The sequence below is a fragment of the Triticum dicoccoides genome, chromosome 5A (assembly GCF_002162155.2).
Source record: "Triticum dicoccoides isolate Atlit2015 ecotype Zavitan chromosome 5A, WEW_v2.0, whole genome shotgun sequence".
Classification (NCBI taxonomy): Eukaryota; Viridiplantae; Streptophyta; class Magnoliopsida; order Poales; family Poaceae; genus Triticum; species Triticum dicoccoides.
This window is the reverse complement of record NC_041388.1, coordinates 485,810,143-485,835,689: the sequence shown is the minus strand read 5'-3', so window position 1 is coordinate 485,835,689 and position 25,547 is coordinate 485,810,143. Positions and strand designations below refer to the sequence as shown.

General features: G+C 40.4%; 2 long non-coding RNA genes across 3 annotated transcripts; one reads left to right on the top strand and one right to left on the bottom strand.

The window, feature by feature from the left end:
* Positions 1-233: 233 nt before the first annotated feature.
* Positions 234-3,598, bottom strand: LOC119302368. Of its 2 annotated transcripts, none has more exons than XR_005147520.1 (2): positions 3,062-3,598; positions 234-1,540 (listed from the first exon to the last, which is right to left on the bottom strand). It is a non-coding gene; the product is annotated as an uncharacterized LOC119302368 (long non-coding RNA). The 2 variants fall into 2 exon arrangements; XR_005147521.1 differs by having other exon boundaries at positions 234-568; positions 3,062-3,594.
* Positions 3,599-24,096: 20,498 nt separating this feature from the next.
* On the top strand, positions 24,097-24,948 carry LOC119302366. The gene is made up of 2 exons (XR_005147519.1): positions 24,097-24,437; positions 24,634-24,948. It is a non-coding gene; the product is annotated as an uncharacterized LOC119302366 (long non-coding RNA).
* The last annotated feature ends 599 nt before the right edge of the window (positions 24,949-25,547 follow it).

The window sequence follows — 25,547 nt, the reverse complement described above, 5'->3', positions numbered from 1 at the left end:
AACCCTAGATTGGACGCACCATCATCTTCCGCGTTGCCTCAATATTCCAGCCCTACGTCCTTACTCCTCTCTGGTATGCAAAGAAAAGGAGGACAAACTGGCAGATATGGATGGAAGGCATAGGCCGACCCCTCCGACTCCGAGGTGGCTCAGCAATGGTGCAACGGCCAAAGCCAAGTAGGTAGTTGATCGATTCTACCAGACCATCCAAGCCTATCCCTGGTCATTGCATGCACAGCCTTTTGTTTTTGCTATTCAACTCTTTTTTTGTTACCATAATTGTTCTATTCATCAATTAACAACACACATAGAAGTTGATATTTGATGCCAAAATATACATAAGCATCATCAAGTTGATTCTTTTGTCACATGCAACGTATCTGAAAGGAGAATAACCATCAGACAATAAAATATTGGTTCCTAGCCATTAGTGTCCATGGACATCTCAGCCAATAGAATTTTCCACCTAAGATTTTGATTACTGTGACTTTCTTAATCAAACTTTGAAATAGCTATTTCCCGTCAACATTCACAGTTGTCCCATAAGCATCTTCTAATCCCTTTGCACCTGCACAAACAAATCTTAGTGCCAGATCAGGTAATTTTTATTATCTACATAGGAATAGTTATTTCGAGGTACCTAACAAATATCAAAATTATAATTGACCTCTTTGGCTCAAGGTCTGCATGACAGATATGAAGAAAACAAGCAATGTTCGCTTGTGACACAATAAGCACTGTTTTCTTGATCTTAAACATTGGTGGTTGTCACCTCCTTTTTATTATCTATGGCCTAATCCTTACCTTTGATTTCTTCCCAACTCTATTCATTTAGTAAATGGCTAATGCATTTCAAGTATCTTGATTGTCTGCTTATGAACTACATAATATAAGCAGATAAATTTTTATATAAAAACTGCATAATTAAAATGCATCTCACTTCGTGGTTACACCAGAACTGCTAGGAACTAACAACACTAAACCTTTTGGACTGCGGCTAAAGCATTCTGCATGCGATTCTGTCGGTCTCACTGTCAAAGTTCACACCATGCACATATACAATTGAAGGGAAGAATAAATTAGGTCCTGCAACTGATAAACCATAGTCCATAGAACACCATCAAGCAACCTTGGCTAAACTCTGAAACTCCTCTCCTACTAACGCACCTCCCTGAAAGATTTGACACAAGTCCTTCAGAGAATTTCACTATAACTGAAGTTTTGGACTAGACCGGTTCTGAAAGTTTGATATTACCCTCTGTTATTCCAAGACCTGTGTCCACTCAGCCGACCACCAGCCCGGCTTAATTATCTTCACAATCACAGCAAACTTCAAACATAAGCGAGATTTATGTTCTTTTGCTAGAGTAAGTTATTTATATTATGTAAGCAATTTTAAAGTTATGTATATAACTTTTTACATTACCTTTACATGGTGAAATTCTTCCAGTGGTGAGAAGATAGGGACCACTCTATGGGCAAAACTTTTTGCAAGTATGGTTACTGGAGGTTTTGCACAAACAAACGATCATCACTGTCACTACAAAATTTATCAGATAAAAAAAATTAAGTTCAGAGTTCTCCTCTTTGATTTTTTTTGCATATGCTGCTCATCCTAATATTTAATTATGCAAATTTTATTGATATTACTTCTTCATTTCTCATATATACTTAAATTTATTTTAGTCTTGAAGAATTAAAGAAAGAGGCTTTTGTTTATAACAGCAATAGATGTGAAAAGGAGGCTACTCAATTGAAGATGTAGATCCGTAACATGTCTGATCCGCATAATCATTCCTGAAAATGAACACATCCTTATGATAGACCTGCCCCTCTACTACTCGGATTTTCACTTTTTTGCTCCTAATATTCAATGAATGATTACAAACATGAGGACAAACACTTGGTAGAAACAACAAATAAATGAGATCAAAGAATTTGCTATCTAAAGAAGTGCTCAAACTATAATAAAGAAAGGAAAGAAGTTGCTAATAAACAAATAAAACTATTTTTTAAAGGGGGTTACGCTATTAACCTACTGACTAGCAGCATCCATGGACTATGACCGTTGGAATCTCCATTGTACAGCAGGACTAAATTGCTAGGCCAGGATAGCAAAACTCGGTAGTGCTTTACACATATTCTGCTTCACCGCATCAAACATGGAGAGCCAGAATCGATTTCACTCAACTAATTATACATTATCAATTCTGTACTTTAATGTACCATTATCCGTTGTCTATTTGGGAATTTCTTACATAAGAGTGGTCCATGCAGTACAAACCAAAGGAATTGGTCAGACAGAAACAAAGATTTATTAAAAAGAGCATGCGCCGCTACTTGCATACATATGAAGTAGATGGGTGTTGGCTTGAACATTCGCTAGGGTAGAGGACATCTCAATCCTAGTGAACTAGATGGATGATACTACCTTTTATGCATTACATATAATCATAAGTACATGAAAAAAATAGTACACTATAGACTACCTTCAAAATAATAACTGACTTACCTAGGCTAACAAGATATGACAGGACGGAGATGGTCAACTACTCCGCATAAGTATCGGAAAAATGCATCAACATTTGATGGAAATAGTTCAGTAATACCAAACATCGGAGATGGTCAACTACTCCGCATAAGTACCGGAAAGATGCATCAACATTTGATGGAAATAGTTCAGAAATACCAAACATCGACACTCTAACATCTGATATTTGAAGCTTATTATATAGTACAACAATTTTGAGAGCATCAGATCGTCGTTATATGTCACGCGTAGAATGCAATCAGACCTAATTTTACTACCCATTTATTAAAATTAATTTGTCTTTGGAAATACTATTAAAACTATAGATAATCACAAATACACTAATTACTTCTTTAATTTGTTGAGGGGTCAAAATCTAATTAACAATTTGGCTTAAGCTGTGTTGGCGTCCAGACTTACTACTACCTCATTTCAATAGCAGCCAGTATATCATTTGTCACTATTAAGAAGTATCTTAAAGTATGGTTCAGTCGTACAAAGACAGAAAAAAGAAAAAGGAAGAGGGGGAACCTGCAGGTGAAAGAATGCGACACTGAAGCCGGGTTGCGACTGTCATAAATTAAGATGATGCGTCGGCGTGCTCGCTTGGGGACTGCTACGATGCCTTCGGCCCGGCGCTCGAGGACGGAAAACAACCCCAGGATCCCGACAACCACAATCTGCAGGAGCTAAGGGGAACGAGATCCACTCCTTCAATGCCTCAATTGAAGCCGGCGGCAACTGCGCCGTCGAGTACGACGAGCTCGCATCCTCCCTCACGCAGCTGATATCAGGACCCCGATACCCGTTGACGGCCCGGGAGATCGACGCGGCGCGCGCAGGCAAACTATGTGCAGTCCCAGCCACAAGGTGTGTGAGTGAGGACCACGAGTAGGAGAGGAGACCGAGGGGAGCTTCGAGGTGATCCTCACATATGCGGTAGATCCAGGCTGGCTCATCCTTTTCCATGGCTGAGAGTGGGAGCTTCGGAGAAGACAAGACTTTCTTTTTGGGGGCAGGGAGAAGACAAGAAGACTCGAGAAAGGAGAAAATGAAGGCTCATGTTGGTGGTACCTGTAGCCACACTACGTTTTTTGGACGTGTACACATTGTACGTGTTGATAGTCTGGATAGTTACATGGAACTTTGCTTAGGCCTCATTCGATTTGAAGGATTTTCGTAGGAAAAACATGGGAACAAGGATTCCAGAGGAAATTTTCCTATATATGCATTCGGTTTGTAAGAAATGCGTACAGGGATTTCGTAGGAATACTACTCATTTCCTGTGTTTTTTAGGAAACTACACATCCACTCAAAGCTCATTTTACGCGTAGGAACGAGGCAAGTCAATTTCATAGGATAGCAAGTGCCATCCTATCAAATTCCTATACTACTTCTAATTCCTACGTTTTGATTTTCTCCAAACCGAATGAGCCCTTAAGTGAAAAGATGAGCCAACGCTGGTACTACTTCTGGTGTAGTACGTGTTTAAGTTAACTCATTCAAATGTCTATCAAATAAAGAGCCACCATGAACGGAAATCCCTTTTGGAGCTCGGCCTCCAGTGAGGCCTCCAAATTCAAATTTAAAATTTCATCAAAATTCATATTTTTACATTTCAAAAAATTCTGAAAAAATGTAGATATACAAGGAGGCATAACACACATGTGTGTAAATTTTCAGTTCAAAATACATTGAAATGAGGGTTGTGCAAAAAAGACGAATCTGGGGCTATTTCACACATGATACTATTCATTCTCCCAAGCCATGAATTTGTCTTTTTTGTATAGGTCGCAATTCAAGGTATTTCATCATGAATTTTTACACACATGTGTGTTACATCCTTACATGCACTCATATTTTTCAGAATTTTTTGAACAATAAAATTTTGAATTTGAATTTTCCAAAAACAAAGGCCTCCATGGAGCTCGGCCTCCAAAACGCCTCTCTCCAACATAAACCATTCTAGTATATAAATGTTGTTACAATTGAGACACTTATTTTGAAGCAGAGGGAGTATATCAAATTCAAAAAAATGGAAATATGATCATTGTCAATTAAAAAGAGAAGGTGAGACCAAGCTTCAAAATATCGGATATCGGGTTCGTATCAGTTTGGCTTCGGCATATCAGATGTCGGATATCGGGTGATATATCGAATGATATGTAGATATATCGGAGGAAATATGTCTAGTTTATTTTTCATTATTCTTGTTCAAAACATTTATTTTTAGTAAAGGAAAATCTATGATGTCAATGCTTTAACATAGCACTTTTAGATTCCTAGTTTATTAACTTATTGATTAAGAAAATATTAAGGAAAGGTTCACAAAATTCTTACTCTATGATTACAAACAATGCGATATATATGCATTTGTATGAAACATTGTGCATGACTTTGATAATATATAATAAGTTGTAAATGCATAATCTTATTTCACTGCTTTCTAATAAATAATTTTTGTCATCTACGTATCATTCTATATTGGTGGACATATCGGGATAGATATCGGCCATATCAATCAATATTTCGGTCCATATCGGGTGATATGTTGGAAAATGATATTTACGAAATGATATGTTACTTCATATAGGTAGGGTCCCAAAAGTGATATATCAGCCTATATATCGGTCGTATCGGCCTAGATTTAAAAGCTTGGGTGAGACATAATTAATGAATATCACAAGTACACACTTCTACACTAATAGGTTGATATGTTAGTATATACATTTGGAAAATGATACATATATAAATTGCGCCCTAGGATTGTGAAAATTTAGAATGTCCTTTTTTTACAATGTTCTCCCTGAAAATGAAATTTAGCATGTCCATAGCAAGCAAGTACATGATTATATATATATATATATATATATATATATATATATATATATATATATATATATATATATATATATATATATATATATATATATCAATGAGAAAACAAAAATATACCTAATACAAAACTATGTTTACAAAATGCTCATAGTTGTGAACGTTTTCACATTTGATTCCATTTTCCTTTAGATCAATCATCAAATAATGTGTTCTCGTGATATAACTTTATAAATTCCTAGCCCGCACATCGGGTGGGCAACTTTACTAGTTGGGATAAAAGACAACAAAATTAGGCTAGAAAACAAAGAGGGAGACTCCAAAATCGTGATCAACCTTGGTTCATGATACCAAGATGATGTAGGATGGAACCCTAGAGGCTGATATTTCATGATTGGAGCGGATCCCGCGAAGAACACGAAGAACACACGAGGGGAAAATAAGAGGGAAACGGGAGGAAAACACTCAAATCAACGAGATTCGATTACACATGTGCTAGATCCGAGTGCACAACGAGACACACGATCCAAACACAACAAGGGTTGATACAAACAGTCGGTAGTTCTTCCCAATCCGTGAGGAGATTGGGGCTTCAATCCATGAGGGGATCTTCCCTTGATGGGGTCTTGAATCCACTTGGGGGATCTTCTCCTAGGAGGCCTCGGTCTCCAATGGAGGAGGGGTACAAGTGGATGAGTAATGCTCTAATCTCCAAAATGAGCTATCACAATGCTAACCCTAAAATGGTGGTGGAGGAGGAGTATATATAGTCTAGGGGGCGAAGGGGTACATGGGCTTCGGCCCTTTACTGTGCGCAGACAGAGGAGGGTCGGATGTCCGGGCCTTCGAGGGGGTGCCGGATGTCCGGGCTATGGGGGTCGGATGTTCGGGCCTGTGTGGTCGGGCTTCGGTTGAGTTCTGTGAAGGGTGTCAAATTTTCGGTCTAGGGCTAGATGTTTGGGGCACGCGTCGGGCCGGATGTCTGGGCCGTGTAGCTTGTCGACTGGGCAGTTGCTATGGGTTCCTTCAGGGGCCGGATGTCCAGGGTCATGGCCGAATGTCCGGGTCCTGGGAGTTGTTCTCGGTTCCTCCCGTTGGTTCTCTTCATCCATGAACTTGGGGACTTGTCTGTCTTCATATGCATCTCTGAGAGGGTACTCTTGATACCTGATCATGCACAACATTCCGGACTTAGGTAGTAGCCATGTCTCGAGTGGGTCATATGGAATATCACTAAGGAGAGATGTCACCCCTGTCTCGAGAGATCTAGCACGTGCTCATGTCATCGGTCCACTTTGCACTTGGTGAGACAACGGTAGGTCCATGAGGATGACCATAGGATGCTCCACATACATGACCATGCGACATGGATTAAGTGTTAATCCAGTTTCAGGAGTTGCCTTCATTGGACGAGAAAGAGGCCAGGTTGCAGAAGGGTGACCAATTTGCCTTAAGCCTAACAACATATATCATGAGGCAAGAGGAAACGAATGTGACATGTACATATTTTCCAGACGGCTTCATCAGACACTTGGAGGTGGCAGGTTCAACTAGAAGCTACTACCAACTAGTTGAGCTGGATATGAATCTAGCTGATGACCAAGTGTACGTGAACCTAAGGGGTCGCGCGCTTATGGAAAAGAACCTATGAGATCAGATCCTTCACGGGTGGGATATGATTCAGACTGAACTTGGATATTAGACCTAGTAGATTATGGGTAGTGGAGTCCTAATGGGCCTCATGTTTTGATCCCATAACGGATGTTTATATAAGTGGAGGGGTGCTGCCAGTTTTGACGACAGATGGTCTGAGATCATTGCACTGACTACGGTTGCATGTGTTGCATCCTGCCACCTCCACTCGCCTCGACTATGCTATAAGACCTAGTAGTCCGCCACCCGGTGTTCCATCCTACACACGTGGATACGATTAGAGGTGGTACACTTGTTCGAGGCTTCCTATGACTTACTATTCAAGGGTGATCGCTGCCGAGATGGGCTGACCAGCGATGCACTTCACCAACTCTTCTTCTGCTGCTTGGACTACGGGGTCTAGTGGTAATTCCATGATCTATCTCCTAAACATGCGCCTGGGTGATCTACATGGTAGATTTTTTTGTTATGCAATAGTTGCATGCAGTATAACGAAACAGCTGTATTATAACCTCTGCTAGTGGCAGTAGAATTGATCTAATGTCATTTTGGTGGTCGGTCTATTTGGCAGATTGGTTTTGTACTAGTCCAATGAGACCCGCCACATTCGGGGATCATGGATGTGTTTGCTTTCGGTGATCCTGGACGATGTGGTGATGACACAACATACCCCTACCGGTCAGTTTTTACCATCTGGGTAGATCGTGAAACATAAATCCAACTCAGCTTGACGGTGATCAATATGATTGATCAGATCGAAAAAATCTTCATGATCAAAATACAGATGTTGCCCCTTCAGACCATGCCTGCTAATCGGCTAGTGGCCACTATTGCTACATGTCGTAGCATTTTAGACTTTGTATCAATTCACTCAAACCGGTAGAATGTGATTCTATGCATAACTTTGTTTTGCAGGTTTGATGTGAATAGTATGGTCATATGTATGTGATACATGTGTGTATTTGCATGAACTGCGTGTCATGGGTTTTGTCAGTTGGCTGGGGCCAAAGCGATGTCATTACAATGTATAACAACTTGCGTGTCGACTTGAGATGATTTGTTGTAAATTCATTGCTAGTGGGAGTACTGGGAGGACATGAATCATCCACACTACTTGAATGGTGATTCGGCTATGCATCACAACTTGACAAATCAGATGGAGATCTGACTTGATGATTTGCCCTATAATTTTGACTTGACATTTTGGAGTTGGAATTGTCTTAGTGCCTTGGAGCAATCTTCATGAAGGAGCAATACTATTTCATAATTAATATGATTATTTGTGATTATCGTTGCTTCTTTTATATGCATGATAAATGGTATAATGATCCCTCGCATAATATCGAGTTAAAATTGCCTTCCCGAATGGTGCAGTATCACAAGTCACGCCTATCTAGTGTCTTCTCCTTTGGTGCCAGGTCTCATGGACAATGACGCGCCGATCCTTGACAACCTTGTCCCGCTTATTGACAAGACAATGGCCATGGTGGATGATGATGCATCCCCCATGGTTCCATCAAGATGAAGATGAAGATAGCCACAAGTTGATCTTTACTACAACACCTACACCACATGGGTGGAACTACAAAGGTAATAACATAGGTGATGGTACTTTGCTTGTCCCTCCGATGGACCTGGATTTCTTGCATGATATTGATGATCATATTGCTATGTTACTTGCTAATTTTCCTTCTACATGCCTTGGTTTCTAACTGTTTATGATGAGTGTGATGATGGGTATGTGAGGACAAGTAATTGTGATACCATGCTACATATGACTTCTTGTGCAAATTTCATATGTCATATCATGTTTGAAACCCTTCTTGCTTTGACATATGCTATGCATAAGATTGTCAAACTCACATATTTGAAACATTGTCTTATATTGACTAGGCCATCCCTATTAAATTCAATTTGATTTGTGAATATGGCATAGATGACAAGCTTTTGATTTATGGTATTTTCATATTTTGTGATGATATTGCCATGATACATTTGCATCATTTGAGCAATTCCCTTCATATGATATGCCATGAACACCTATCTTTGGACATGCATTGCTTTACATGTTGTTCAATTTCTCCCTGTATTGCTTTGAGTATTTTTCTTGCTTGAAACCTCGCTTATACTAGTGTTCATGAGGAAGCCTCCATTGTTCCCTCATATATGTTGGCAGATATTGATATATTTTTTGCATCTCGTGCTCCCCATATTTGTGTGCACAATATGATTGACTTTGATATGAATTCTATACACATTAAGACTAATGCACCATACACTTGTTACACTTTGCACCCCAATCATATTGATCATAACTATTATCATTGCATGATGGATGGCGTATTCTTATACCATGCATCAAACTTATTTAAGCATTGCATATCTTGTTCTAACTCTCACATGCACATTGTCGGATTCATGGGTTCCGGCAAACCCTTGAGGTTTGAACACTGGGGTCCACACGAAGAACTCTCTCTCTTCCTCTCTCTCCAGCTCGCTCGCACAACGATCTCAAGGCCTAGCTCGACGAACCCAAGAAACACGAGACTCAGGGATTTATACTGATTCGGGCCACCATTGTGGTGTAATACCCTACTCCAGTGTGGTGGTGGTGGATTGCCTCGAGGGCTAGGGATGAACTAGTACAATGAACAAACTGCCTCCTGAGAAGAGGTGTTCTTGAGCTCAATGAGCTGATGTGTCTGAGGATGGTCCGAATGATCTGTCCCTTTCTATGGTGGTGGCTAGCCCTATTTATAGAGGCCCTGGTCCTCTTCCCAAATGTTAGGCGGGAAGGGATCCCACAACGGCCAAGTTTGAAGGGGGACAACTAGTACAAGCTATCCTGACAAAAGGTGGTCTTCGCCTACCAAAGACTCTGGTGGTGACGCTGTTGTGGGCTCTGCGGTGACCTTCGTCCTGCCGTCCTGCTGGCCTCAGTCTTGTTGCACCGATAAGGAAACCTTTTCCTGATGCCTCGGGACTCCTCGCCTGTGCCTGCCTCTTTAGCACCAAAGAGGAAACTGGTACACTGCGCTCGCTGGCGCCCGCCTGGCCTTGGTCGTCATGGCTCACGTCACGTGAACCTCGCGAGGTGCCCCTTGCATAAATATCTCCTCTCTCCTCGAGAGCCAGCCTAGTGAGGGTGCCCCAGGGAGGTCTTGGCGTCCTCCGCCTCGCGAGGCTCGGCCCTCGCGAGGGTCTTGAGTTGTCGCTGCAGATGATGGGCCATACCAGGCCGCTGGTGGAGCCATGCCGTGGGCCGCCGGCAGGCAAGTCTGGGTACCCCCGTTCCCAGGACGCCGACAGTAGCCCCCGGGCCCAAGGCAAGCTCGAACTTGGCTTCGAGACAAAGCCAAAGGGAAAGTGCGGAGCGTCGCGGGCCCCAACCACCTGCGGCCTTGGTTGCCGCGTGGCGATTAATGGGACGTGGGCGTCTCCGCTTCCCCATGCTACCTTGGCAACTGCCCGACTTGACGAGACCCTGCTGCATGCAGAAGAAAACCATCATTACCTTAGATCATGGAGGCCGGCGGTTGGCCTCCCTCTGGCTATAAATGAGGATAGGGGCGGATCCCCCATCGCTCATCTCCTTCTCCACTTTGCCTGCTTCTTCTTCTTCCTCCTTGCTTCGCCGTCTTGCGGCGACACCCATGGCACCGATAAGGAGGTTCTTCGCCGCCGAGAAAGGGAAGGCCCCCCGTGAATAGGGGCCTCTTCCCCCGAAGAAGAGGTTAGCCCGCCCCGCGATGTCATTGCGAGGCCGGAGATGACGAGGACATGGTACGAGCAGCCTCCCCCCGAATACCCACTACCCTTGTACGCCCAAGCGCAAGGCCCCGGAGGAGGAGGCAGCACCTGATGGCAACTAGAACTACGACGGTATTTCCCCGGAGAGGGAGGGATGATGTAGCACAGTGACGGTAGAGTATTTCCCTCAGTTATGAAACCAAGGTATTGAACCAGTAGGAGAACCAAGCAACACAACGTAAACAACCCCTACACACAAATAACAACACCTCGCAACCCTACGAGTTAAAGGGGTTGTCAATCCCTTTCGGGTAACGGCGCCAGAAATTGGCGTGTGATGGGTGACGGGAGAAAGTTGTAAATATTGATTGATCGAACGACAAATAAAATAAATTGAGCAAGATATTTTTGGATTTTCGGTTTAATAGATCTGGAAATAAAAGCAAGGAAAAAGTAGATCGCAAAGGCAAATATAGACCCGGGGGACGTAGGTTTCACTAGTGGCTTCTCTCGAGAAAAATAGCAAACGATGGGTAAACAAATTACTGTTAGGCAATTGATAGAACATCAAATAATTATGACGATATCCAAGCAATGATCATTACATAGGCATCACGTCCAAGATTAGTAGACCGACTCCTGCCTGCATCTACTTCTATTACATCACACATCGACCGCTATCCAGCATGCATCTAATGTATTGAGTTCATGGAAAAACGGAGTAATGCAATAAGAACGATGACATGATGTAAACAAGATCCGTTTATCTATATGGCGGTATATATAGATCTCGTCTTTTTATCCTTAGTAGCAACAATACATACGTGTCGGTTCCCTTTTTGTCACTGGGATCAAGCACCGTAAGATCGAACCCACTACCGGGCACCTCTTCCCATTGCAAGATAAATAGATCGAGTCGGCCAAACAAAACCCAAATATCAGAGAAGAAATACGAGGCTATAAGAGATCACGCATAAAAGAGATCAAAGAAACTCAAATACTTTCATGGATATAAAAACATAGATCTGATCATAAACTCGAAGTTCATCGATCCCAACAAACACATCGCAAAAGAGTTACATCATATGGATCTCCAAGAGACCATTGTATTGAGAATAAAGAGAGAGAGATGAAGCCATCTAGCTACTAACTACGGACCCGAAGGTCTACAAGCAACTATTCACGCATCATCGGAGAGGTACCAATCAAAGTGGTGAACCACTCCGTGATGGTGTTTAGATTGGATTTGGTGTTTCTGGACTCTGTGGCTGGATGAATATTTCGTCGACTCCCCTAGGGTTTTGGGAATATTTGGGTATTTATAGAGCAAATAGGCGGTCCAAGGGGCACCCGAGGTGGGCACAACCCACCTGGGCGCGCCAGGGCCTCCTGGCGCGCCCTGGTGGGTTGTGCCCCCCTCGGGGCACCCCCCAGGTGCAACCAGGGCCCATTGCCTTTCTTCTGGCCCATAAAAAATCATCGTAAAGTTTCGTGCCATTTGGACTCCGTTTGATATTGATTTCCTGCGATGTAAAAAACATGAAAAAACAGGAACTGGCACTTGGCACTACGTCAGTAGGTTAGTACCAAAAAATGATATAAAATGACTATAAAATGATTATAAAACATCCAAGATTGATAATGAAACAACATGGAACAATAAAAAATTATAGATATGTTGGAGACGTATCAGCATCCCCAAGCTTAACTCCTACTCGTCCTCGAGTAGGTAAGTGATAAAAACAGAATTTTTGATGTGGAGTGCTGTTCATCAAGTCATATCATATTCTTTTCTTTATAGCATGGAAATTTGGACTTTTATGTGATTCAAAGCAATAGTCTAATTTTGACATAATAATTTAGATACTCAAGCATATCAACAAGCAACGATGTATTTCAAAATATCAATGCTAAAATAAGTTAACCCTAGCCCATCATGCTCAAACATTGATCCATTCATGAAACACACTCCAATATTAACTACACCCAATACTTGAGCACGATCATATGGCCTCCTAGTTGGTGCTTTTTATGAGAGAAGATGGAGACTCAAATTTCAAAAAAAAAATTTGCATAAAGTAAACGAAAGTCCCTTCGCAGAGGGAAGTAGGAATTTGTAGAGGTGCCAGATCTCAAAGCGAAAAAATTGAGATAAAAACATTTTGGGAGGTGTATCCATCCCACCAACGAAAACGACTTAGAGTTCCAAACACTTTCCATGCTAGATATGCCATAGGCGGTTCCCAAACAGAAAATAAAGTTTATTCCTTTTTCCACCATCACTTTCCATGGCTAACCGTATCCACGGGTGCCCTCCATACCAACACATTCCAAGGAATTTATTATTTGAAAACATAAGTAAATTCATTTATTTTTGCATTTCGGGACTGGGCATCCCTAATACCTTTGCCTTACTCTCGTGCAATGACAAGGGAATAAACACTCATCTTGAGAATAACACATCTAGCCTAGAAATATTAGCCACCCCTCACCGCTCCGCGAGCGAAACAAACACACAAAAGAGAAGTTTATTTTGAAAATTAGAGATGGCACATGCAAATTTGCTTAGAACGGCAAAAGAATACCGCATATAGGTAGATATAGTGGACTCATGTGGCAAAACTGGTTTAAAGGATTTTGGATGCATAAGTAGTGATCATACTTAGTGCAAAATGAAGGCTAGCAAAAGAATGGGAAGCGGCCAACCAAGAAACAAATAATCTCATAAGCAAGCATTAAGCGTAATTAACACCAAATAATGCACCACAAGTAGGATATAATTTTCACTGCATGACTATTGACTTTCGTACTTGCATAGGGAATCACAAACCTTAACACCAATACTCTTACTAGAGCACAATTACTCATCAACATAACTCACATATCACATCATCATATCCCAAAACTATTACTAAGAATCAAGTTTATTTTGTCCAATGATCTTCATGACATTTTATTTTACTTTATACTTCTTGGATATCTATCACTTTGGGACTAGTTTTCATGTGTTGCTTTTCATAAGCTCAACCAAATATAAGTGAAGATCATGAGCATAACAAATTTTCTTTCTCTCAAAATAATTTAAGTGAAGAAAGAGAGAATTTCTTCAAAATTTTACTAACTCTCAAACAAATCTAAGTGAAGCAACAGAGCATTTCTTCAAAAATACTAAGCACACCATGCTCAAAAAGATATAAGTGAAGCACTAGAGCAAGTCCTAGCTCATAAAAGATTTAAGTGAAGCATAGAGAGCAATTCTAACAAGTCATGACATAATTTTGGCTCTCTCAAAAAGGTGTGTATAGAAAGGATTGATAACTTAAAACACAAAAAAAAAGCGAAGACACATATCATACAAGACGCTCCAAGCAGAACACATATCATGTGACGAATAAAAATATAGTCTCGAGTAAAATACCGATAGTTGTTGGAAGAAAGCGGGGATGCCACTCGGGGGCATCCCCAAGCTTAGTTGGTTGCTCATTCTTGGATAATAGCTTGGGATTTCGGGGCATCCCCAAGCTTAGGCTCTTTACATCCTTCCTTCATCCATCATATGATAACCCAAAACTTGAAAACTTCAATCACACAAAACTCAACAAAGCCTTCGTGAGATCCGTTAGTATAAAAATAATAAACCACTACTATAAGTGTTGTATCAAACCAATTCATATTTTGTTTTTGTATTATATCTATTGTATTCCAACTTTTCTATGGCAAAAACTCATCAAAGAAAACCATAGAGCCATCAAAATAAGCACACAACACAAAGAAAACAGAATCTGTCAAAACAGAACAGTCTGTAGCAATCTGACTATTTCGGATACTTCTGTAACTCCAAAAATTCTGAAAATTAGGAGGACATAAGAAATTTGTATATTGATTTACTGCAAGTGGAATGGGTATTTTATCGCTCTCTGGTAAAATATGAAAATAGTTTTTGTGAGCGCAAACTTTCTGGTTTTTCAGCAAGATCAAACAACTATTACCCAAGAAGATCCTAAAGGCTTTACTTGGCACAAACACTAATTAAAACATAAAAAACACAATCATAACAGTAGCATAATTGTGCTAACACACAAAAACATAAAGCAAAAAGCAAAAATAAATTTTATTCATTGGGTTGCCTCCCAATAAGCTCTTTCTCTATAGCCATTAAGATAGGCTTTGCGATGTTAATGATGCTCACATGAAAGAACTGAAACACAAAGAGAGCATCATAAAACATGTGACAAACACATTTAATTCTAACATACTTCCTATGCATAGGAATTTTATAGGCAAACAAATTATCAAGACAAGAAATATCTAGCATATGCGTAGGAGAGAAATAAAACATAGACAATCTCAACAAAACGAGAGGAAATTTAATAACGTGAAAATTTATACAATCATATTTTCCTCTCATAATAATTATATGTAGGATCATAATCAAATTCAATAATATAACTATCATATAAAATTTTCTCTTTATGATCCACATGCATGCAAACTTAACACTCTTCCAAAATAGTGGGATTATTTTTAGCTAAAGTTGACACTCTTCCAAGCCCACTTTCAATATTATCGCAAACATATTCATCGTGAGGCTTAAATAAATTTTCAAGGTCATAAGAAACATTAAAACACCAATCATGATCATTGCAATAAGTAGCGTACATGACAAAACAAGCATCCCCAGGCTCGGGGTTTTGCATATTATTAGCACAATTGACATTAATAGAATTTATAGTAAAATTATTGCAATCATGCTTTTCATCCAAGGAACTATCATGAATCACTTCATAAATTTTTTCATCACAATTTTTAGATTCCCGATTCTCAAGCAAAACTTCATAAAGATAATCTAGTGCACTCAACTCACTAGCAATTGGTTCAACATAATCAGATCATTTGAAAAGATTAGCAAGTGGATGAGGATTCATATCAATGGATTTTTAGCAAGCAAAGATGCAAGCATATAGAAGGCACATGGCAACACAAGCAAACATGAGTTCTGACGAGAAAATGGCGAATGAAAAAGAGGGCGAATAAAACGACAGATTTTTGTGAAGTGGGGGAGAGGAAAATGAGAGACAAAGGGCGAATAAGGTAAATTGCAAGGAGATGAGATTTGTGATTAGGAACCTGGTTATGATGAAGGTCCTCCCCGACAACGGCGCCAGAAATTCTCCTTGATGGCAGCTAGAACTACGTCGGTATTTCCCCGGAGAGGGAGGGATGATGTAGCACAGCGATGGTAGAGTATTTCCCTCGGTTATGTGCTACCTCTTGAGCACTTGCGTTGGTTTTCCCTTGAAGAGGAAAGGGTGGTGCAGCAAAGTAGCATAAGTATTTCCCTCAGTTTTTCAGAACCAAGGTATCAATCCAGTAGGAGGCTACGCGCGAGTCGCTATCACCTACACAAAACAAATAAGTCCTCGCAACCAACGCGATAAGGGGTTGTCAATCCCTACACGGTCACTTACGAGAGTGAGATCTGATAGATATGATAAGATAATATTTTTGGTATTTTTATGATAAAGATGCAAAGTAAAATAAAAGCAAAGTAAAAGAGCAAAGGAAATAACTAAGTATTGGAAGATTAATATGATGAAGATAGACCCAGGGGCCATAGGTTTCACTAGTGGCTTCTCTCAAGAGCATAAGTATTTTACGGTGGGTGAACAAATTACTGTTGAGCAATTGACAGAATTGAGCATACTTATGAGAATATCTAGGTATGATCATGTATATAGGCATCACGTCCGAGATAAGTAGACCGACTCCTGCCTGCATCTACTACTATTACTCCACACATCGACTGCTATCCAGCATGCATCTAGAGTATTAAGTTCACAAGAACAGAGTAACGCCCTAAGCAAGCTGACATGATGTAGAGGGATAAACTCATGCAATATGATGAAAACCCCATCTTGTTATCCTCGATGGCAACAATACAATACGTGCCTTGCTGCCCCTACTATCACTGGGAAAGGACAAAGCAAGATTGGACCCAAAGCTAAGCACTTCTCCCATTGCAAGAAAGATCAATCTAGTAGGCCAAACCAAACTGATAATTCGAAGAGACTTGCAAAGATAACCAATCATACATAAAAGAATTCAGAGAAGATTCAAATATTGTTCATAGATAAACTTGATCATAAACCCACAATTCATCGGTCTCAACAAACACACCGCAAAAGAAGATTACATCGAATAGATCTCCACAAGAGAGGGGGAGAACTTTGTATTGAGATCCAAAAAGAGAGAAGAAGACATCTATCTAATAACTATGGACCCGAAGGTATGAGGTAAACTACTCACACTTCATCGGAGAGGCTATGGTGTTGATGTAGAAGCCCTCCGTGATCGATGCCCCCTCCGGCGGAGCTCCGAAACATGCCCCAAGATGGGATCTCGTGGATACAGAAAGTTACGGCGGTGGAATTAGGGTTTTGGCTCCGTATCTGATCGTTTGGGGGTACGTAGGTATATATAGGAGGAAGAAGTACGTCGGTGGAGCAACAGGGGGCCCACGAGGGTGGAGGGTGCGCCTGGGGGAGGGGTAGGTGCGCCCCCCTACCTCATGGCCTCCCTGTTGGTTGCTTGACGTAGGGTCCAAGTCTCCTGGATCTTGTTCATTCCAAAAATCACGTTTCCGAAGGTTTCATTCCGTTTGGACTCCGTTTGATATTCCTTTTCTTCGAAACCCTAAAATAGGCAAAAAAAATAGCAATTCTGGGCTGGGCCTCCGATTAATAGGTTAGTCCCAAAAATAATATAAAAGTGGATAATAAAGCCCAATAATGTCCAAAACAGAAGATAGTATAGGATGGAGCAATCAAAAATTATAGATACGTTGGAGACGTATCAAGCATCCCCAAGCTTAATTCTTGCTCGTCCTCGAGTAGGTAACTGATAAAAACAGACTTTTTGATGTGGAATGCTACTTGGCATATTTTCAATGTAATTCTTCTTAATTGTGGTATGAATATTCAGATCCGAAAGATTCAAGACAAAAGTTCAATATTGACATAAAAATATTAATACTTCAAGCATACTAACTAAGCAATTGTGTCTTCTCAAAATAACATGGCCAAAGAAAGTTGTCCCTACAAAATCATATAGTCTGGCTATGCTCTATCTTCACCACACAAAGTATTTAAATCATGCACACCCCCGATGACAAGCCAAGCAATTGTTTCATACTTTTGGTGTTTTCAAACTTTTTCAATCTTCACGCAATACATGAGCGTGAGCCATGGACATAGCACTTTAGGTGGAATAGAATGGTGGTTGTGGAGAAGACAAAAAAAGGAGAAGATAGTCTCACATCAACTAGGCGTATCAATGGGCTATGGAGATGCCCATCAATAGATATGAATGTGAGTGAGTAGGGATTTCCATGCAACGGATGCACTAGAGCTATAAGTATATGAAAGCTAAAAAAGAAACTAAGTGGGTGTGCATCCAACTTGCTTGCTCACGAAGACCTAGGGCATTTTGAGGAAGCCCATCATTGGAATATGCAAGCCAAGTTCTATAATGAAAAATTCCCACTAGTATATGAAAGTGATAACAAAGGAGACTCTCTATCATGAAGATCATGGTGCTACTTTGAAGCACAAGTGTGGTAAAAGGATAGTAGCATTGTCCCTTCTCTCTTTTTCTCTCTCATATATATATATTATATATATATAAACACTATTCTGATCACGGGATCAGAATAATATTCTGATCACAACCCGAACTTCCTGAGTAACGCGCCTGAACTTCCCTGTGAACGAACCCGACCTTCGGGCTATCTTTGCAACCGTGGCTTCCCTCGCGAATTATTCTTTTTAGTTGTGTTCTATATGATGTTAGTGTAATATAGAATCATTTTTTAGCAACTAAATACCGGTTTTAAATAAGAATCTTGCTCGTTGGTGGATTTTGCTCTCGAGTCGTGATGAAATTGTGTTTTTGCAATTTTACTGCCTGAGTTGTTTGACCTGAACTTCCCCGTGTGCTAGGTTGAACTTCCGCCAACATTTCCCAAATGGGGCTTGCTATATACCGTTGGAAAGCTCTGGACACCAGTATCATGACCCAAGTTAAATTTTTGGCAAAATGTAAGCGGTTTAAGAGCAGTTTTGAAAATCGTTTTTTCTTCATACAAAAAACGTGAATTGTATTTTCGATCGCATTTTTAAACCATTTATCAGAATGAGGCAAATAATATGGCGTTGTAAAGCTGCTGCAAAACCGCTCCTTCCACGTGTTTAAAGTTTTCTCTAATTCCCTACGGTTATAGAGTAATTCAGAAAATCATACAATTTCGCAAACGGAACACCCGAGTTCGTATTTTCGATGCCATTTCTAAATGGCTAATCCAATTGAGGCAAATAATATGGCGTTGGAAATCTTATGAAAATGCGCTACTTTTTCATGTTAAAAGTTTTTTCTAATTTTGAACGGTTTAAAAGTAATTTAGAAAATGATACAAGTTCCACCGAGTTCATATTTTCGAGCTAATTTTTTAACCGTACGTCCAAATGCAGCAAATGATATGGCGTTGCAAAGCTTGAAGAAATGCGAAACTTTTTTGTATATATTGTTTCTCCTAATTCATTATGGTTTTATGTCAGTTTTGAAAATGGCTAAAAATGTATTTTTTTCATAATTTCTACAAACTTTATCAGAATAGGGCAAATAATATACCGCTGAAAAGTTACGGAAAATTCGAAACTTTTTCATGTTGATGATTTTCTCTGAATCCTGGCCATTTTCAAATAATTTCGAAAACGGCGAGATCATGCGTTCTGCCTTTATCACGAAACAGATTCTTCAAAAATGCACCACGTGAAGAACTTGAACTTCTCAGCGTGTGTGCTTGAACTTGACTCTGTTTTTCACAGGATTTTTTTGCTCGTAGCTCTCCATCCACTCACCGGAATTGAGCAAGTGATATACCGGTGGAAAACTGCTGTAAGTACATAACTTTCCCGTGTTGATCGTTTTTTCATACTCGCGGTGATTTTAAAAGTTTTTCATCTGAAATTCATTCAGCGTAGTAATTGAACTTCGTGTTGTTTTCACGTTGAACTTCTGTGATGTATTTTCGTTTGTAATTTTTCTCTATCCATTCATTAGTGTTAAACAAATGATACTCCTTTTATACAAACCCCTCTCACATTTTTTTTAACTTTCTTCGACCGTGGAGTTGCACTTATAACAACAAAACTTTTAGTCTTTGCTTTTTTATTCTTTTTAAAACAAAATGCACACCGTGTAGTACGTGAACTTCTGGCAGTTATCAATCGAACTTCTCTCGGTTACGTGAAAATATCTGAGTTTTTTATAAATATTTATCTGAATTTCTTAATCTTTTTTTATAAAATTTTGAAGCGCTCTATTTTTAAAAGTTGAACTTCTTGTTTTTTATTGTTGAACTTCTTGTTTCCAATCTTTAATAACAAGGAAAAAATGAGTTTTCTATAATCATCGAACTTCTCCATCTTTTTAATATGGAGTTCCTGTTTTTATAACTTAATCTTTTTTATGAAATTTTGAAGCGTTCTATTTTTAAAAGTTAAACTTATTATTTTTTATTTTTGAACTTCTTGTTTTCATTCTTTAATAACAAGGAAAATCTGAGTTTTCTATAATCATCGAACTTTCATATCGAACGGCTCTTACTTTTTTATTTGAATTTATTTTATGTATTTTTAGAAATATGAAAATTGTAGTTTTGTTAGAAACTTCAAACTTCATCGTTATTTGGAATTGAACTTACTTGTATAATTGTTTAGTAACCAAAACAATTCGAGTTTTTAATTACATATCAAACTTCTCCATGTTTTTAGATTGAATTTCTTGGTTTTATTCTTCAGTAACGAGAAAAACTGAGTTTTTAATGTACATTGATTTACTCTGTTATTTAAATTGAACTTCTTAGTTTAATCTTTAGTATCGGGGAAAATCCGAATTAAAAAAACAGGAAAAATCTTTCTAAATTTTTTTTGCTTTCCCCTTTTTTTAGTTTGAACATATTAGTTATTCTTTAGAACGAGAATGTGAGGTTTTTATCAACTTTGAACTTCTCTGTTATTTTAATTTAAACTTCTTAGTTTTATTCTTTAGTAACGAGGAAAATCGAGTTTTTGAACCACTTTGTTTTAAAATTTTGAACTTCTTGGTTTTATTTTTTAATAATGTGAAATATCCGAATTTTTTATAGACATCGAACTTCACCATTTTTTAAATTTGAACTTCTTAGTTTTATTGGTTAGTAACGGGGAAAATGCTTTTTTATATAAACAATGATACCGTGCTGTTATTTTTAGTTTGAACTTCTAGTTTTTATAGAATGGGGAAAACCAGTTTTTATACAATCTTTTGAAATGCTCCTCTTTTTAATTTAAACTTCTCTGGGTTTTATTTACAAACGGGGAAAATCCGTTATAAAGATTTTTGAACTACTTTTTTTTAACTTCTTGCTGAATTTGTTTGAACTTCCAAATTTTCTTTTAGATATTAAAAACTTCTTTTTTTAACGTTTAGCTGCTTCAGTTTTTGAATTTTAACTTCTTATAGAATTTTGTCGCGACATTTTATGCATTTTTTGCTTTTCGGTGAAATCGCCTAGGCGGTCCCTTTTTTTATTCGACGTGGTACACATGAACTTCGGAATTTCTGAAACATGAACTTCGCATGCTATTAATGTTTTTTCAGGAAACTCCATAGTTTTTATTCTTTGAATTCCATGATTTTTGTTTACATTTTTTTGTTTGAACTTCGAAGTTCGTTACACCTGAATTTTTGAAATCACACCTTTTTATACACATTTTCCCCTTGAATCCAACATATGCAAAAACAATAGGAAAATTTGGGTCAATTCTCATAAGCAATAGGACAAACATTTAGAGGGCACCCATAATAGTTTTTTTTTGTTTTATTCAATGTACTACGCATAAGCAGATGCACAACACATCCACACAAAAGTTTGGCTCACCTAAAATGAAAAAGATTTCAGTGTCACAGGACGACCATATAAGCATCTAGAATTAGAGTTAATAAAGTTTTCGAACTGCTTCATTTTTTAATTTTGAACTTCTTGGTTTATTCTATGGTAACGGGGAAAACCACATGTTTGTAATAAACATTGAAGCACCATATTGTTTAAATTTGAACTTCAAGGTATTTTTTTAGAAATGGTTAAACTTACAAATTTTTTTTACTTTCTATGATTTGTTTTTTGTCTCGCGACATTTTAAGGCATTTTTTTGCTGTCGGTGAAATGGTCTAGGAAGTCCTTTTTTTCCATTGACGAATTTCTTCAGTATGTGGTACACGTGAACTTATGAATTTCTAAAACATGAACTTCACATTTATATCTAGTAATTATACTGTCAGTCTGCTCCCTGTGACCCTGTGCAGACATTTATAGGAAAGAAATTACCAAGGCAGACAAATGTAAAATTCCTGGAATACCAACCTAGAAGTTATGTTCGCAATGGTCATATGTAAAATTAGAAAAAACTTCACCTAGAACGGCACTTCTGTTGTACGTTCTTTTCCACAAATAATACTAGAATAAGCTCCCCCAAGCATTAAAACAAACAGGTAGAGGGCACACTCAAATTGTTAGAAACGTATGTAGCTTTCTTGCGTACTTATAAAAAGGCACTAACTAGTGGTCAAATTGAAGTAGACGTCTCCACCACTCTTTTCATTAGTACTCTCTCACCCTATCCTCATCACACAATGCCATCTGTCTCTCTCTAGAGTTCTCTCCACTGTATACTGAAGCTTCCAAAGCATAGTGCATATGCAGAAGTTGACAGCTTACCTAGTGTTATCCATATCTCAGGTAGCAGAAGTATACGACAATAAAAACAAAAAAGCTAATGTTTTGCAACTAAGCTGGACATCATACTTGTATAAGGGAAATTACTACCCGGCTTATGCAGGTGCAGAAATCTGAATTATTCAGAAGGGAGAAACTCTGAACTTGTAGCTCGATAGAACCCGAACATCTGCTTTATTTTGTGATTTGGGAGACTGAGGAGTGGCAGCGCAATAGTATACGTTTGTGTACAGATCCATAGTGCATAGCTTCCACAAAACGTGTACGCAAATTATCTCTGAAGAAGCAGGGACCAGGGGACTAGCCGGTCGCAGGAGATGCATCAGTTGCTGGGTTGAAGCACACAAATGGAACAATCTCAATAGAGACTAGCAGTCCAAGTATGGCTAATTAAACCAAGGAGGTAACTTGAAGTCAAACTAATCCCGACTCTGAACTTTCCTGTAGCTTTTTGCTTTAACTGAAGCATGCTTGGGGAAAGTTGAACAGTGATTGCTTTTCCCCCAAATCTAGTTCGTTCCATTCCAAGCACCCAATAGGGAAAGTAGAGTGATGGAGAAGTCCCTAGAAATTGGGAGCACGGGTGTGGCTACTCGCTGGCCGACAATGGCACTCAACGACGATGTCGGAGAGGCACTACTGAAGTTCAGGTTCAGGTGCCCCCGCAGGCCATGGCCAGGCCAGCGCATGGACCCTTGCGAGAAACAGCCATCCGTAGGGCAGCCAACATAGAGCGGGCAGGTGCCTGGTTTGGCCAACATCGACGAAGGTGAGTTGGTCGGTGGCACGAGTGGCGCTCCACTAGTGGTGGACAGCGTGCTGACCTCGTGCGGGATGTGTTGCTGGGTAGTTGTTGCTAGCAAGATGCTACGTCAAGAAGGTCAAGGTGACTGCCGCGAGAAGGTCGACAGCGGATGCGTGCTGTTGGCCGGAGCTGTGCAACGTCAGTGATGGCAGGTAGCTCCTCTTTTTTGCTCGCGGCCCTCACTTATTGAGCTTGATGGCGGAAGGTCGGCGTATACGCTCCGGCATGGCGCAGATGAAGGAAGCAGCGACCCCGGCCAAATAAAAGGGAGCGCAGGGCGCGTGGCAGTAGCGACGGGCGCGGGGCGCAGGAAGGTTGTGGTCGGGGCAGGGCTCGGAGGTGGGTTGTGGGAGCGCGCGGGGTCGGCGGCGACGCGAATCGAACCCCAGCGACCGCGCTTGGGGACGGTGGCTCCGACCTCCCTTGCGTCCCGCATCGCCGGACGGGAGGGTCCGCGGGAGGATGTCGGCGGCGCTGCATGCGAGCCACGGCAGGAGGGTGGCGGCGGGGTTGCGGGGGAGGACGACGGCGAAAGGGGATCGGGACGGGCCGGTCTGTCGCTCTGTTTTCCTTTTTTCTGGATCTCGGAAACATCGGTTGGCTCCTATACAGGCACAAGAGTGGAGAAAAGAAAAAAATGATATCCACCCACCCCCGACCACTACCTCCACGACCCCCAGCAGCCCATCCCCACCCGATCCCCTCCTTCCCCGCCCCCTCCATGACCGCCGCCGCCCCCTGGTGCGGGCGCACCTCCCGCCGCCGGCCACCCCCACCCTGGAGCACACGAACGCAGTCGGTTGCCACGCTACCTCCCGCTCCACCCTCCGCTACGGCGGCCGCCTGCTGCCTTCTATCTCCGCGCACGCACCGCCCTCCTCGCATGGATCCACCCCTTGTGCCACCCGATCCTGGGTCCGGTCGCTGCGCCGCCCTTGGATCCGGCCGCCGTGCTGCCCCCGCGACCGGATCCAGCCGCCGTCAACACACGCTGCCACCTCCTACTGCTGCCCGCCATCAGTCGACTTTCGGTACCGCACCACCGCCCTACCCCCCTCCTCCCTCCCGCACATCAGCGCCGGCATCCACCGCTAGCCCCCATGCGCGCCGCCCGTCCTCCCCTCTATGGCGCACCTCTGACACAATATGGATGTCTCCCTCTTCTCCCGAGAACTTCTTCTCCAACATATTCTTTGCATTATTCTTAATATCCATTCCATCTTGCAGATGCTGGTGAGCTAGAAGGTGCAAGTAGGAAGCTACCCGTGCATAAACAATGGAGATTTTTTTGCAAAAAAAGGGGTTGTCCGTTCTAGTCGAAGTAGACCAAGCTATGGAAGAACAGGGTCTCACTTGTGTGTGCTTTTTAGTTCATCTTCTATGGATGATTGTACCGCTGTTGTTGATTTGTTGGTGACATGTGATGTATTTGCTTGATGTAATGCCTGAGAACAAAGTTCTGCTATGCCTGAGAATATGTGCAGTACGTGGCTGGTGTTTATGCAAATTTTAGTCAAAAAAAGAATTTTTTGATGATATGCATCTAGTTGTTGTTCGGTACTAAAATCCATATTGTAAGTGCTACCTAGTTGAACATTTTTTTAAGTTCTACATTGTCAAACACAAATGGAAGTTCATGTACTATATTTTGAAAAGGAAAATGGAACTCTGGAATCATGTTGCGCAGTTCATATATAACCAACGGAGGAGTTCAAACAATCAGAACTTCTGCATTTAACAATCATATGTGCATTGTTTTTCTCATTCTTGGAAAAAAAATGAGTGTGTTTATGTTGATTTAACAAGATACCAATGCAAATATAGCGTTAGTATGCAAACCTATTATGGCATACATGTTTTGTTGATGTCAATTTCGCCTGGATTTTTTTTTGCAACTTTTGTTGCAGAAGGTCAAAATCATCGGTGAGTAAAAGCTCAAATTAAGAAAAGAGCAAGAAGTCTCATTTGTTAAAAAATTGTTCAAACAAAGTTTGTAAGAAACGGACTTTACTTGTTTAAAGAATTTAGAGAAGTTTGAATTAAAAAATGGAGCAATTCAATTTTTTTATAAAAATGGTTTTCCGCTTTTCCAAAAAAAGAAACCTGGAAGTTCAAAGACAAAAACCGAAGCAGTTCGTTCT